The following is a 17,263-nucleotide window of genomic DNA, read 5'->3' on the forward strand; positions in this document are numbered from 1 at the left end:
CATCTGGAAGGGTCAGGACACAAGACCTTACCCTGGCCCGGCGACCATCTGGATTGTGAGAGTTTTGGGGATTGTGCTGCTCTCTCCAGACTTCCTTATTCCTTTAATTTAAAAAAAAAAAATTCTTACTTTAACTGGTTTTTTTTTTTTTTTTTTTTTTTTTTTTGAGATGGAGTCTCACTCTGTCGCCAGGCTGGAGTGCACTGGCACAATCTCAGCTCACTGCAATTTCTGCCTCCTGGGTTCAAGCAATTCTCCTGCCTCAGCCTTCTGAGTAGCTGGGACTACAGGTATTTTTGTATTTTTAGTAGAGACAGGGTTTCACCCTGTTCACCAGGATGGTCTCGATCTCTTGAACTCATGATCTACCCACTTCAGACTCCCAGCATGTTAGGATTACAGGCATGAGCCACCGCACACTGCCCTAATCTGTTTTTTTTAAGATACAAGCTGTCATTGTGTCATCATAGCTTAGGTTTTATTGCTTAAGTAATTTTTTAGTTGTTTTATTAGTTTTTTTGGTCTTTGTCCACTCATTTTGGAGTTTTTGTAATTTTGATTGATGTTCTTTTATGCTTTGTATCTTTTTTTAATGACTTTTACCTTAGTTTTTAACAAATCCATGGTAAAGTTATATTAAGACACAGTATTTTTACTTTTTTGTGGTTTATATTCTATACATATTTTCACATATATATGTGTTAATGGCCAGGCGCGGTGGCTCACACCTGTAATCCCAGCACTTGGGGAGGCTGAGGAGGGAGAATCACTTGAGCCCAGGATTTGGAGACCAGCCTGGGCAACATAGTGAGATATTGGGAAAAGGGCTTGTGGGGTGCCTGCATAAAGTGGCCATAAAAATATGGGACAATAAGTTGTGGAAAGCCACAAGAGGCCTCTGAGAAGGAAAGCCTCCCAATTGCCATTATGTTCCCATGCTCAGAGCAAGACCTGCTCTCTTATCTATAAACACTGTACTCAAGGAGAGAGACACTCCTTTGAAGCATTGGAATGTGGCCAGATATGCCGGTTCCTAGTTAGGCCCACTCCCCACAGCTGCTCTCTGATAAGTTAAAGAATAAATCAGAAATTAAAGAATAAATCAGTAATTTCTTTATGCTGCTTCAGCACAAGAAAATTTACCTAAACCGCCACTGCTATAGATTAGGTGTATGACACACTGCCACCCTTTCACCGTTTCACCCCTGAACATCTGCTTCTTAGATCTAAGTGACTGTACTCAATAAATAGTGTGGAGACCAGAGCTTGGTACCTTTTACAGCCTCCATTTTGCACCTGGCCCCCTGGCTCTTTTTTTTTTTTTTTTGAGACGGAGTCTCGCTCTGTCGCCCAGGCTGGAGTGCAGTGGCGCAATCTCGGCTCACTGCAAGCTCCGCCTCCCGAGTTCACGCCATTCTCCTGCCTCAGCCTCTCCGAGTAGCTGGGACTACAGGCGACCGCCACCACGCCTGGCTAATTTTTTTGTATTTTTAGTAGAGACGGGGTTTCACCGTGGTCTCGATCTCCTGACCTCGTGATCCGCCCACCTCGGCCTCCCAAAGTGCTGGGATTACAAGCGTGAGCCACCGCGCCTGGCCTGCCCCCTGGCTCTTAACCTTTATGAACTCTTAACCTGTCTCTTCTCATTCCCTTGTTGCCCCTGGACTTTGAGTACCCTACGGGTGGTGTTGAGGCTGATCCCTACCATTCTGGTGCCCAGTCATGGGGCCTGAAAGAATCTGGTGAAGAAACTCTCGAGCGTGTGAAACGAAGGACTGACGGACAAAGGACTCCTGAGGACGAAAAGGTTTTAAGCTCTGCAGGTAAGTGGGGTGCTCAGAGAAAGCTAGGGACACAAATGGGACAAACTGAAAGTAAGTACACAACGTATTTGAGCTTGCTGTGGCAGCTCTTGAAGCGTGGTGGGGTAAAAGTTGATACGGAAAATCTTATGGATTAGTTTCATGCTGTGGAACAGTTTTGTCCTTGGTTCCCTAAACAGGGAACTTCGGAATTGAAAGATTGGGAAAGAGTTGGAAAGGACTTTTAAAAAGCACACAGAGAGGGAAAGAAGATTCCTTTGCCTGTTTGGTCAGTTTGGTCATTGATGCATGCAGAACTGGCGTCAGACAGATGATGAGGCTGAGTCAGAGGAGGAGAGAGAGAAGTTTGATGATCAGGACTCTGAATAGCCTCTACCAAGTACTAGCCAAAAGGAGAGTCCAGAGGTGATTTCTGCCAATCTTCCCAGTTTCCCTAAACCTATTCAGAAAATTGTTCAGCCCACGGCTCCTTCAGAGGAATGTCCGGAATGGCCACCTCCTTTTCAGCCCAGTGAGTGCTGGGGGAGGGAGCCCGAGACTAGGCTCACCGAGACTTGGCTTGCCGCGCTCATTATTGCCCGACCCACAGTTCATTATGGAGAGGGAGCAATTCAGGCTCGTCCTGCTGTTCATTATGGAGAAGGGGCCATACAGGCTTCCATTTGTCAGGTACAAGAAAGTGGGGACTTGGAGGCTTAGCAGTTTAACGGTGATTATAATACCACCTCAGCAGGCTGGGGGGCATGCTCAGGCTCACTGGGAACCTTTTCCTTTTAAAATATTAAAAGATCTAAAAAAAGCAATAGGGCAGTGTGGACCTAACTCACCTTATGTTCTGAACTTATTACAGGCTGTGGCTTATGACAAATGTCTGTGCCTCTCTGACTGGGAGACATTAGCTCGATCTACTTCATCTCCTTCTCAATTTTTACAATTTAATACTTGGTAGACAGATGAGGCCACTAATCAGGCACGTAGAAATGCTAGATCTCAGCCTCTTGTTAACGTTACCTCTGATCAGTTGCTTGGAATAGGACAAGCCTGGGGTACAATAGAACAACAGTTAGTGATGAATGATGAAGCCACTGCACAACTCAGGTCAGTGTGTGTGAGGGCCTGGGAGAAGATTCAAGATCCCGGTGTTACATATCCCTCCTTTAATTCAGTCAGACAGGGCCCTAAGAAACCTTATCCAGACTTCATTGCCTGCCTGCAAGATGCAGCTCAAAAGGCTATCTCGGACACACATGCCCGAGAGACAATTGTCCAACTATTGGCCTTTGAACATGCTAATTCTGAGTGCCAGGCGGCCATTAGACCTATTAAAGGAAAAGCACCAGAAGACAAGGTGAATAAACATATTGAAGCCTGTGATGGCATTGGAGGACATGTATACAAATCTAATCGCCTAGCCCAGGCAATGGCAAGTTTAAAAGTTGGAAATAACACACAGAAGTTCTCAGGATCCTGTTACAATTGTGGACAAATGAGACATACTAAAAAGCTATGTAAGAAGGGTCAGAACAACAAAAACACATCAGGAAAAAGCAGAGGGCCAGGCATATGCCCACCATGTAAAAAAGGAAAACATTGGGCAAGTCAGTGTCATTCAAAGTTTGATAAAGATGGACAGCCGTTTTTGGGAAACGGATTGAGGGGCCAGCCCCAGCCTTGATCCAAAATGGGGTGTATCTAACCCAGCCAGCCAATCCAGCCCAACCTATCCCATTGCAGACTTACCACACTTGTCCCCCGCCACATCAGGGAGCACAGGGGTAGACTTGTGCTGTACAGAAGTGGTGTCCATACTCCCTGGAGAGCCTCGTTGTAAGGTCCCCATGGGGGTATATGGGCCACTACTAGATAGCACAGTGGGACTATTATTAGGAAGATCGAGTCTAAATTTAAAGGGTATGCAGATTCACACAGGAGTTGTGGACTCTGAGTATCAGGGAGAAATTCAGCTTGTTCTTTCTTTCACTGCACCTTGGAGTGCTAATCCAGGAGACCTAATAGCTCAATTATTACTTTTGCCATACATTAAATTGGGAACTAGCATAGAAAAAAAGAGTAGGGGGATTTGGAAGTACAAACCATACAGGGAAAGCAGCCTATTGGGTTAATCAGGTGTCAGAAAGTAGGTCTATTTGCACTGTTACCATTCAAAGGAAGAAGTTTGAGGGCTTGGTTGACACTGGGGCCTATGTATCAATCATTTCCCTTAATCAATGGCCTAAGCAGTGGCCTAAACAAAAGGCCTCTGTAGGATTAGTGGGAGTTGGCACAGCTTCAGAAGTGTATCAGAGTTCTTCTGTTCTTCAGTGCTTCAGCCCAGATGAGCAAGAGGGTACAATTCAACCCATTATCACCCCTATTCCTGTCAATTTGTGGGGAGGAGATTTGTTGCAACAATGGGGTACTGAGATTTCTATCCCAATGCCTCTGTATAGTCCAGAGAGTCAAAAGATAATGGTTAAAATGGGCTATATGCCTGGTAGAGGGTTAGGAAGACAGGAAAATGTCATATCAGAACCTATACAAGTTACTGGAAAAACAGAAAAGGATTAAGTTATTTGTGGGAGCAGTCACTGTTAAGACGCCAGATCCAATTCCTTTAAAATGGATGACCCAGCATCCTGTCTGGGTCAAACAGTGGCCGCTCCCTAAGGAAAAGTTGGGAGCACTTCATGAAATAGTTAAAGAACTACTAGAAAAAGGACATGTTACACGCACTTTCTCTCCTTGGAATTCTCCAGTATTTGTAATCAAGAAAAAGTATGTTAGATGGTGCATGCTGACCAACTTGCGAGCGGTCAATGCTGTAATTCAACCGATGGGAGACTTACAACCCGTGCTCCCATCCCCCACCATGATACTTAAAGACTGGCTGCTTGTTATGATAGATGTAAAAGACTGCTTTTTTACAATTCCTTTAGCAGAGGCAGATTTCAAAAAATTTGCCTTTACCATCCCTGCCGTTAATAACAAAGAACCTGCAGCTAGATATCACTGGAAAGTTTTGCCCCAGGGTATATATTAAACAGTCCCACAATCTGTCAAACTTTTGTAGGCAGAGCTATCCAGCCTGTTAGAGATCAATTTCCAGATTGTTACATCATCCATTATATGGATGACATACTGTGTGCAGCAAAAAATAAAGACCAACTTATTCAATGTTATTCATCTTTGCAAAAGGCAATTGCAAATGCTGGATTGCTTATAGCACCTGACAAAATTCAAACAACCACTCCTTTTCAGTATTTGGGAATGCAAGTACAGGATAGAGCCATTAAGCCTCAGAAGGTTCAAATTAGAAAAGATTCTTTAAAAACCTTAAATGATTTTCAAAAATTGTTAGGAGATATTAATTGGATTCAGCCCACCTTAGGAATTCCTACTTATGCTGTCTAATCTCTTCTCAATATTGAGGGGAGATTCCAACTTACACAGTAAAAGAGAACTAACACCTGAGGCCATGAAAGAGTTAAGAGTAATTGAAGAAAAAATACAGCAAGCCCAGGTCAGTAGGATTAACCCAGACTTGCCTTTACAATTCATTGTGTTCCCTACTTCACACTCCCTAATGGGGGTTATTGTTCAAAATGATGATTTAGTTGAATGGTCCTTTTTGCCACATAATACCATAAAAGCACTTACAGTAAGTATATTTAGATCAGATGGTAATTTTAATTGGACAGGTTCGTATGCAAATTGTTAAACTTTGTGGCACTGAGCCCAGTAAGATTATAGTTCCAATGAATAAAAATCAGGTGAAACAGGCATTTATTAACTCAGTTACATGGCAAGTTAATTTAGCAGAATTTGTGGGATGTATTGATAATCACTATCCTAAAAATAAAATTTTCCCATTCTTAAAATTAACTACATGGGTTCTTCCAGAAATTACTCATGATACCCCTTTGGAAGGAGCCATGACTGTTTTTACTGATGGCTCCAGTACTGGGAAAGTGGCGTATGTGGGACCTTGTGATAAAGTTATTCACACTAACTTTTCCTCAGCCCAAAGAGCTGAATTACAGTTGGTGATAACAGAATTAGAAGATTTTAATCAGCCAGTTAATATTGTTTTAGATTCAGCTTATGTTGTGCAAGCTACTCAGCATATTGAAACTGCCTTAAATAAATATATTTATTGATGAACAGCTTTATCAATTGTTCAACTCTTTACAAATAGCTGTGCATACTCGGGGTTTTCCTTTCTATATAACTCATATCTGAGCACATACCAATCTTCCAGGACCTTTGACTGAGGCTAATAAGCAAGCTGACTTGTTGGTTTCCCCCGTACTTACTGATGCCCAAAGTTTCCACTAATTAACACACCTTAACGCAGAAGGACTTAAATATCAAATTACATGGAAACAGGCCAAGGACATTGTGCAACATTGTCCTCAGTGCCAAGTACTGCAGCTACTGCCTCAAGGAACTGGTGTTAACCCTCGAGGGTTGGCACCTAACATGATCTGGCAAATGGATGTCACTCACATTCCTGCATTTGGCAAACTTTCTTATGTCCATGTGACTATAGATACATATTCTCATTTTATATGGGCTACTTGCCAAATCGGCAAAACTGTGGCACATGTAAAAAGACACTTGCTTTCTTGTTTTGCTGTCATGAGAATTCCACAAAAATTAAAAACAGACAATGGACCAGGCTACTGTAGTAGATCTTTCCAAACATTTTTAAAACAATGGAGCATTGAACACAGTACCAGTATCCCCTGTAATTCTCAAGGGCAAGTGATTGTTGAGCGAGCCAATTGAACTTTAAAAATCCAATTACATAAACAGAAAACAGAGGGAGATAGGGAGTATTCCACCCATCATATGCAATTACAATTGGCTCTTCTTACCTTAAATTTTTTGAACACCTCCCAGGATCAGGTTACTACAGCAGCTGAACAGCATTTAACAGAACAGAAGGTAGATGTTCATGAAGGAAAACCTGTGTGGTGGAAAGACTCTAAAACAAAGACCTGGGAAAGACAGAAAGTTATAACGTGGGGAAGAAGGTTTGCTTGTATTTCCCCAGGAGAAAACCAGCTTCAGTTTGGGTACCTACAAGACATCTTAAACTCTACCATGAGCAAAATTCCAAAGAAGAGAAAAGGACTTTGGAACCAAGATCTCCACCCCCCAGCATGCCTGATGGCTAGAATGAACATTTCAGCCAACCAGATGAAGACCAACAAAACCCATCAAGCGAGCCCACCAACTTGGGGATAGATCAAGAGGCTGACCCAGCTTACAGAAGAAAACCTGAAGGCACAACAAAAACCACTAACCTCGAGTAACCTGATGGTGGCTATGATTGCGGTAATTTCTGCCTTTAGTTAGGCCTGTCACATGGTTGGAACCCCCGGTTGAGGTTTATGTTAATGAAAGTGTTTGGATGCCTGAGCCTGCAGATACTCCTGGGCCCTCTCACCCAGAGGAGGAAGGAATGTTAATAAATGTGTCAATAGGTTATCAGTTCCCCCCTCTTTGCATAGGGCCAGCTATCAGTTGCCTAAAAGGCTACCGACAATACTGGCTAGTTAAAATTCCAGGTCATAATCTAAGACTAGTATCCTATCATTTATTTTCTGGATGGAGCCTGGATCATTCACAGAGTTCAGTTCAATTGGAACAGTTTAAGCCCAGAAAAGGGAGGTGTCAATAACCTCAACAATGATCAAAGGATTTAGAAATACTGATTTGGAAGGATTGCATCTCTGATCACACTGTGGTACTGCAGAATAATTCCTATGGAATCATCATTGATTGGTCCCCTAAGGGGACCTTTGCAGTTAATTGTACCAATCAGAATGATAGATGCAAGACAGGACTAAAACAGGAACTATGCTGTCAAAGAGATGACACTATTTGCACTGAAAAATGTTGCCAGTTTCCCATAATTTGGACCAATTTTGGTATGGCTGGCCTACATCCAAAAATGATTAATCCAGTAATAGGCCCTGAACATTCCGAATTATGGAAGTTAATGATGGCCCAATCTCATATTCGGGTTTGGGAAGGAAAATATTATCTTGAGGGAAAAGGTGAGAGACTTCAGTTTGTGTATCAGTTTTCTTCCAACCGAACAGTGCCCATTCAGAGTTGTGTCAAGCCTCCTTTTATGTTGATGGTCAGAAATATTGATATTAGACCTAATTCTCAAACTATTACTTGTCAAAACTGTTGCCTTTTCACCTGTATTGATTCCACATTTGGTGTGAAAACATCTGCGTTGCTGGTGAGGGCTAGAGAAGGAGTTTGGATACCAGTTTCCTTCAATAGCCCTTGGGAAGCCTCTCCTTCCATTCATATCATCACAGAAATGTTAAAGGGAGTGTTTACCAGAACAAAAAGATCTATTTTTACCCTTATAGCAGTTATTATGGGCCTTATTGCTGTCACAGCTACTGCTGTGGCTGCTGGAATTGCTTTACACTCCTCTGTTCAAACTGCAGAATATGTAAATAATTGGCAAAATAATTCCTCAAAATTGTGGAATTCTCAGATCCAGATAGACCGACAATTGGCAAATCAAATAAATGATCTTAGACTGTTATTTGGATGGGAGATCGTATAATGAGCTTAGAGCATCAATGATAAATGCAATGTGATTGGAATACTTCTGATTTCTGCATAACTCCCCATTCGTATAATGTTACTGAACATCATTGGGAAAAAGTTAGACATCATCTGGAAGGAAGGGATGGAAATTTAACATTGGATATAGCCAAATTAAAGGAATAGGTTTTTGAAGCATCTCAGGCTCATTCAACTCTCCTGCCTGGGACTGACATTCTCGCTGGAGCTGCTGATGGACTTTCAAACATAAACCCTCTTAAATGGATTAAGACCACTGGAGGATCAACTATTGCAAATTTTGCTTTAATGTGTATCTGTTTATGCTGTTTGCTTTTAGTCTGCAGATGTGGAAGATGGCTCTGGAGAGAGACCAGACACCATGAACAAGTCATGATAGCAATGGCAATTTTAAAAAAGAAAAAAGGGGGCCATGTTGGAAAAAGGGCTTGTGGGGTGGCTGCCTAAACTGGCCATAAAAATACAGCACAATAAGTTGTGGAAAGCCACAGGAGGCCTCTGAGGAGGAAAGCCTCTTAATTGCCATCATGTTCCCATGCTCAGAGTGAGACCTGCTCTCTTATCTATAAACACTGTGCTCAAGGAAAAAGACGCTCCTTTGAAGCATTGGAATGTGGCCAGATATGCCGGCTCCTAGTTAGTCCCACTCACCACAGCTGCTCTCCGATAAGTTAAAGAATAAATCAGTAGTTAAGTTTATGCTGCTTCAGCACAAGAAAATTACCTAAACCGCCACTGCTATAGATTAAGTGTATGACACACTGCCCTCCTTTCACCGTTTCACCCCTGCACATCTGCTTCTTAGAGCTAAGTGAGTGTACTCAATAAATAGTGTGGAGACCAGAGCTTGGTGCCTTTTGCAGCCTCCATTTTGCAGCTGGCCCCTGGCTCCCACCTTTATGAACTCTTAACCTGTCTCTTCTCATTCCTTTGTCACCACCAGACTTTCAGTACCCTATGGGTGGTGTTAAGGCTGGTCCACAAAATTGAGAGCTCATGCTTACTAAATATATATACATAAAATTATCCGGGCATGGTGGCACGTGCCTGTAGTCTTAGCTGCCTAGGAGGCTGAGGCAGGAGGATTGCTTGAGCCCAGGTGGTCGAGGCTGTAGTGAGCCATGATCATACCACTGCAATCCAGACTGGGTGACAGAGTGAGACCTTGTCTCTAAAAAAAAATAGCACTTATTAATGTTAGTTAGAAGTCTCCTTGTTTATAGCAAAATTAAACCAGTTTATAGCAGATATAAGCACTTGGAGGAAAATGTTACAGTTTCATTCCAGGCCTTGACTTCTTTACTTTTGAAGGATAGTTTTTCAAGGTACAGAATTATAGGTTGGTGGTCTCTTTCTTTAATCTCTTTCAAATAGTTCACTCAATTCTTGTTTTGAATATTTTCTGAGATTTCAGATGTTGTTCTTTGTTTCTCTATCAGTAAGGTGATTTCCTTTCAGCCCCCCATCTGGCTTCTCTTAGGATTTTTTCTTTATCTTTGATTTTATGTAGTTTGAAAATAATATGCTTAGATATAGTGTTGATTTTGGCCTTTATCTTTCCCTCTATCCTTCAAGAACAGTCTCATTGCAATAACATCTTTATCTTGTCTGGTGTTCTGTGAGCTTCCTGGATATGTGATTTGGTGTCTGAGTTAATTTGGGGAAATTCTAAGTCATTATTGTTGCAAATATGTCTTCTATTCCTTTTGGTTTGTCGTCTTCTGATATTTCCATTAGGCATATGTTACCTACACTTTTGAGATTGTGGTTTTTGACTCATGTGTCTTACAGTTTTCCTAAAGTTTTTTGAGATTCTTTTTCTTTTTTTCCATTTATTGTTGTCTTTCCTTTCAGTTTTGGAAGTTTCCACTGGCATGTCCTCAAGTTGAGAGTCTGTTTCAGGCTTTCCTCATGTGTTACAGTTTTTGACCTCTGGCATTTCTATTTGATTCTTTCTTAGACATTTCATCTCTGCTTGCATCAACAGTCTGTTCTTGCATTTGTCACCTGTATCCGTTAGAGCCCTTAGCATGTTCATCATAATTGTTTTTAATTTCTGACCTGAATATGCCTACATCCCTGCCATATCTGGTTCTGATGCTTGCTTTGTCTCTTCAAACTGTATTTTTTGCCTTTTACTAAATTGGAACTTTTTATTGCTAGCTGGACGTGGTATATTAAGTAAAAAGAATGGCTGTGAATTGGCCTCTCAACATGTTGTGGTAAGATGTTTCAGAGGGAAAGCATTAGACAATTCTGTGTTGTGGTCTCAGTCTTTAAGTGAGCCTGTGCCTTTGAACTGTGCAGTTCACAAGTGTGTCTCAGTCTTTCTCCCTCTTAGGTTGAACAGGGTGGCTAGAGGGAGCTGGATTTGGGTATTTCCCATCCCCTACGCTAGTTAGGCTCAGCTGAAACTCCAGCAGGTTAGGCTCTGGTTAATCAGTTTTCCTGAGGGCCGACCTAATTAAGAACAAAGTCCCATGCCATATTTCAAAGTTTCCCCTTTTCCTTCTCCCTGCTGGAAGTCCAGGGGGATATTTCTCCAATATTTGCTGGTCATGTTCCTGAAGGTAAAATTCACAAAAGCGTAGGAGCCCACCTATGACTGGGCCCCCTGGAATTTTAACTCTCAGACTTCCACACTGAGCATGCAGCAATTCCTCAATTGCATTTCAGGCTTTCCTACCTTGGCTGCGGCTACTGTCGGGACCTCTGCTTGGGAGTTTATGCTCCCATATGTTACAATTCTCTAGATCCACCTATCTGTCTCCAGCTTTGGAGGCAGTGGTTTGTGCTATGACCTCACTTCTTTTACAGATCTCAGAAGAATTGTTGACTTGTCAGTTTGTTCATCTTTTTACTTGTTGTTGGAATGGAGTGGTGACTTCCAAGCTCTCGATGTGCAGAACTGGAAGCTAGAAGTTGTAACTGCATTCTTTATTCAAGATTCTTTTAAGCTGCTTTTTGGGCAAGAAAGCTAGTTTTTCACATAATGCCTCTTTTTAATCTTTTCAAATGTTGTATATGAAAAGAGTTATCTAGTTTTAAATGGCATTTCTTTGTCATCTTTGTCTTTTTTTCTATTGGGATATTCATATCTTAACTATTGGTTTTATAAGGTTTCTATGTTATGAAAATATATTGATCTTTATGAAACTCAGGCTTTAATGTGTGTGTCAGTTTCCTAGGCCTGCCAGAACAAATTACCACAGTCATGCTGGCCTAAAACAACAGAAATTTATTCCCTCAGGTTTATGGAAGCCAAAAGTTTGAAATCAAGGTGTTGGCAGGGTGGTGCTCCCTCCAAAGGCTCTAGAGGAGAATCCTCCCTGGGTCTCCTAGCTTCTGGTGGCTCTTGGTATTCCTTGGCTTATAGCAGCATCACTCCAGGTTCTGTCTCTCTCTTCGCTTGGCCTTGGCCTTGATGTGTCTGTCTGAAAATTTTCCTTCTTTTCTCTGATAAGGACATTGGTCATTGTGCTTAAGATCCATCCCAAATGCAGGAAAGCCTCATCTGAAAATTCTTAAATAAACTGCATCTGCAAACACCTTGTTCTAGAATAATAACAAGACAATTCATAGTTGCCAGGCTTAGAACTTGGATGTATCTTTTTGAAGGGACACAATTCAAAACATTAGTGTTATACTTAGATGTTATCCACTGAAGACTATAAGCAAATCCATCTGTATATTTTCCTAATGCTTTTACATCTAAATCTTTAAGCCAGAATCTTTTATTTAGAATTTTAGTGTTGTAACTTTCGGAAGCTGGGCCTTATCAAGCCGCTCTCTTCATTGCTCATCTTATAGCAGAAGGGACTGCTGTTAATAGGTTTTATTGGCCTCAAGACCATGGTGGCAGCCAAATGTCTACAAACAGCATTGAAGACATCTGAGCCCCTTTTCAGCAGTTATAATTTTAGGAGAGAATAAGATGGGCCACTTGGAAAAATGTGATGGCGAGCATAATTTTAAGGCATTGGTTAAATCTGCTGTGTTTGATACAAATTTTATTGGACTCTTCAGGGGCATTTGTAGTATCCACTATTTTACTCCTATTAAAAGATACTAATATCTGTGTTTTCAGGGACTGTTGCTCATATTAACTTTAGGAGGCTGGTCACAATAATGGGCTGACCACCTTTGTAGAGGCAATGATTGGTAATGACAAAAGTTAAGCTGACATGCTATCATTCTCTCATGTAATGGATACACAGGACCCACTTTTTGTATCAAAGTCTGTTGATGTCTGTGGCCTGGGGGTTGGGAACCCCTGATGTAATGGAAACCCAAGACCCACTTTCAGTATCTGAATCTGTTTATGTGTGTATTTTTTATGACTGCATCATAATGTTTGGTTTTGGACAACCACTTACCTTTGGTTCACGTGTAGTCTGGAATACGTAAATATTGTATATTGTTCTTCCATATTCCTTTTATATCAACTACATAAATTTTCCCATAAATTTTAGAATGAGTTATGAAACATAAAATTTACTATTGCTCTGTTACTGATTCTTTTTTAAAGAAAAATGCAAGAGAAGATGTTCTGGTGAAGACTCTCAGTCTACTAGTGTGAAACTCAGTTCTGTTAATTTTCATGATGCAAATGCCCACAAAAGTGGTTTTGACCTGACTGATCCTGTATGAGGAGGCACAGTCTCCTTATCAACATAAGCCTGTGGCATCGGATGCAAGACACTTTTGCACATGAATGGATGTTTACACCCTGAGACTCCTATAGTGTCCCTTCAAGAAAATGTGGACAGTGTCTCTGAAGCCTATTAGTGACCATATAATTAATTTCAGTAATACCCTTTGGCCACCAACTTGTGAAAAGAACATGTGACTGTCACGAGTCCATTGAAAATAAGTGGGCTTGAAAAAACAATAAAAGAAACACAAGGTTTTTTTTATTCAAGGTTAAAACAATACAATTAAGAAATAGGTGCCTTCCACCTAAATGAGTCACTGGATGGTAAAACACTTTTACTCATCTGTAAATTTGTGAATACGATTAGGTTTATATTACATTGAAGAAGCCGTATCATGTTATCTAAATTTGTATCATCATGTTTGATAGACTTGGTGATTAAAAACAGCTATTTTCACTGTGGTTAAATATGCCTTTGATTCTGATTTTCAAATGAAAACATAATTTTATTAAAAATGTGTCTCAGAGGAACACTATTACAGTTTTTCCACTTTTATTAAGTGGTTCTCTGCTCGCTCCTTTTTCCCCCCACCAGAAGCACTGATGACTCAAGTATTCCTATTAACAGATAAGTTGTTCCTTTCCAATCCTCTATTAAGATATATAAGCACATAGATTCTAAGCAGAAACCCTTCAAAATAGGAAAATATCCTTCTCAATATATGCCATTGTTCTCATGGCTTTGATACCCAGGGGATCTCATCTAAATTGGTTCACTAAAGGCAGTACCTATAGGGTATTTATAACAAACATTAAATATATGTCACTAGTTATCAGGGATGTAATATTTCAACAAGTTATTTGATCTGCCTCATTTCCTTTCACTTACAGTTATCTAACTTGGTGAAAAAAAGTCCAAGAACATTTAAAACTAATCACACCCAAATTTAAAGGTCATATTTGTCCTATCTGAACTAATATTTATGTTGCAATAGTTCTGTTGCATTTTCACTCTGTAATAGGACGTTAAAATAATATTCTTTCTCTCACTTATGACTGAGGCTTTTAGATAGGTACCTACCACTTCCAACAGGTACTAACCGCTCCCAAATTACAAGTTTGTGGTATAATTTTTAAAAGTACATTTGGATTTTTTCCCAAGTTCCTGGAGCAGAGCTTCACAAACCCTAGGAATTTCCTGAACAAGAGTGTCTTATTATTCATACCAGCCCCTGTGGACCATACCTGAATTTATCCCAGCAAGGTGGTTCTTGGATGTGGGATGGGGAGACTGGCTGGATGGCTTCAGGATAAAGGCTAGTTGCCAGAAAAATCAATCATTTAATTAGGGGGTTGGAACTTTCACCCTCCCAAACTCTGGGGAGAGGAAGGGGGCTAGAATTGAGCTCAATCACATGGCCAATGATTTAACCAATTATACCTGTAAAATGACACCTAGATAAAAACTCTCAGCAATAAGGCTTGGAGAGCTTCCTGGTTGGTGAACATACTGATGTGCTAGAAAGACCAGTTGGAGAGGGCACAGAAGCTCTGTAACCAGGACTCCTCCAGACCTTGCTGCCCTGAGTATCTCCATCTGGCTGTTCATTTGTATGCTTTATAATAAACTGTCACTGTAACTATAAAAAAAAGAAACAGATATTTGTACATTTTGAAAAGGGCATAGTTTCGTATGGACTGTGTCAATCTTTTAGGTTGAAATATTTAAGTGTTTTATAGTTCAAACAAAATTTCAAATATACTAGTATAGGGAGAATTGCTCAGAAATAGTATCTTTCATCAGAGATCTAGTGGAAATGTACCTTTCTATGTCTTAGCATTCTTTCCCTTTATTTCTCATTCTCAGTTATAGACTTTTTTCATGAGCAAGGCTGGCTTTTCTTCCATCAAAGAGGTATTTTCATTTGGGGAAATGGATTTTTATTTTTCCAACAAATTTTGGGCAGACTTCAGTACTGTTGATAACTAAGGCAGTTATCTAGATAAAACAATTATGTGATAATGTGTTATCATTTTAGTTGTTACATGTGTCAATGGATAGTTTGGGAATTTTGTTTTTTAGAAATGAATCTCATGCAGAATGTGGTTTGTGAAAATGAAGAGGGCAGATGGGTCATGGACCTTGCTTGTCACACATCTTTTATGAGCAAACAAAATGTGATGAGTTGACTGAAGACTTGAGATCTGGTTGTAAGTATGTAAGTAAGTAAAGTAAGTAAGTATATGTGGATAAACACATTTACTGTACCATTTTCATAAGAGCATTAAGGGAAGCAGTTTGGTTGCTCATCAGCATGATCTCTGACAGTGAAAGTATAACCTGGCTTAGGTCTGCAGAACGACAGGTCATGGCATTTTGAGCCTTAGCCTGTGAAGATGCTGTGCTGCCACCCCCAGGCCCTGGCTCCTCTGTAGCTGGAAGGAACCAAGGTGCTCACCTGCCTGTCAAGCCCAGACTTATTGTAAATAGGCTCAGAAGGGGCCAGAGGAGAAATTATTCTACCCACTGCTTGTCCTAAGCTTCTCCCAAATATCCAGTGATGTGGAATTACAGCAATAAGTGATGCATTATTCCAGTCCTTGAGAAACTCTCCATCAGCCCAGAGGGATAAGACACAAATACAAGACACCATAATCAGCATCACAAGACACACCAGCCAAAAGCATTTGAAGTTTAGAGGAGAAACAACTTTTGCATGAGTAGGTAGCAAAAGAACTTCACAGAGGTGGGCACTTTTGAGGCAAAGTTTTAACAGGTAATCCTTTGGGGGCATGATAAATTTCCAAATGGAGGGAAAGCCCAATGGAAAGAGAAGGAGATGGTGAAGCGTGGGCGTGTTTGAGAAGGTGCATGGTCCAGTGTGCCCAGTCTTTATGGCAGAATGAGGGGAGTGGCCGGAGACTAGGAGATGAAGATGGAGAGTTCAGTAGGGCCAGGAGGTAGATTGAGTTTTAACAACCATGCTAGAGATTGAAGCTTCTCTGGAAAGCGGCAGGACTCATTGCTTGTGGAACTTACTTTGTGAGTCTTCTCCTGGCAGTGGAGGTCATTTGAATGGGAGAGTCCTTAGGATGTTGTAGAAATCTAGGTGTCCCCGTGAAAATGAAAAGAAACTAGCTAAAGAAAAACATAGAAGTAAAGTGGCTAGGATTTTGGGTGGTATGTCGGGGATAGTAGAGAGGCAGGAAGAAAATAGGGTCTGTGGTCTGAGTTACTTGGGGAAATGGCAATTCCATTACCTGAAGGGTGCAGGAATCAGAAGAAAGTGTAGATTTTAGGTGATTGTGGTTTGAGGTGGAAGTGTTCAGTAGTGGAAATAGGGATCAAAAATTTGGAGGTAAGTTAGTTACAACTTGGTCAGTGATATCTTGATCTCAAAAGATCAATGAAGATGCAGACTGAACAGTAGATACTGACTTTGTCCCTGAAAAGGTCATGGAATTCTCGTGTGGCTTGTGGAAGTGTAAATTGGTACAACTGTTGTAGAAACCTGCATGGCAGTGTCTTGTAAAGGTGAATTTGATGAACTTCATATTTTATCAACTAATACTACACCTTCTACTCAGTAGAAAAAGTGTGTATGTTCACCAAAAGACACACTAAAGTGTTCACGGCGGCACTAGTTGTACCAGCTTCAAAAGAGCGACCTCTCAAATTCTTATCAGCAGTGGAATTTTCCAAGTCACTGCAAAAACAAAATGAAACAAAACCTGCATGTGGGGTTCATCATCATGTTGTTCATCCTCTGAACTATTAGGTCACAGTGAGTGAGTGATGTGCAGCTACATGCAGCAACATGGATGAATCTCAGGAATGTGTGGAATGATATGAGGCTGACTAAGAACACACTCTGTAATTCTTTCTGCATGTAGCTCAAAAGTGCACTCCTCTGCAGAGCAAGCAGCAAGGGCAGTCACACTTGGATTGGCAGGTGGCTTGGGAAGCAAGCTTAGGGGTGGCTTGGGTAGTACTGGCAGTGTTATGCTTCTCCATCTGTGCTGCTGGCTATGAAGATGTGTTCAGATTGTGAAACTTCCTTCAGTTATACCCTTCATTTATCTATGTATGTTATGCTTTGGGAAAAAGTTTTAAAAAACTAGTGTTGAAACTGAGAAAAAGTACTTGCAATTCATGTCACAGGTTAAG

Source organism: Hylobates moloch, unplaced genomic scaffold (genome assembly GCF_009828535.3).
Source record: "Hylobates moloch isolate HMO894 unplaced genomic scaffold, HMol_V3 SCAFFOLD_4, whole genome shotgun sequence".
NCBI classification, from domain to species: domain Eukaryota; kingdom Metazoa; phylum Chordata; class Mammalia; order Primates; family Hylobatidae; genus Hylobates; species Hylobates moloch.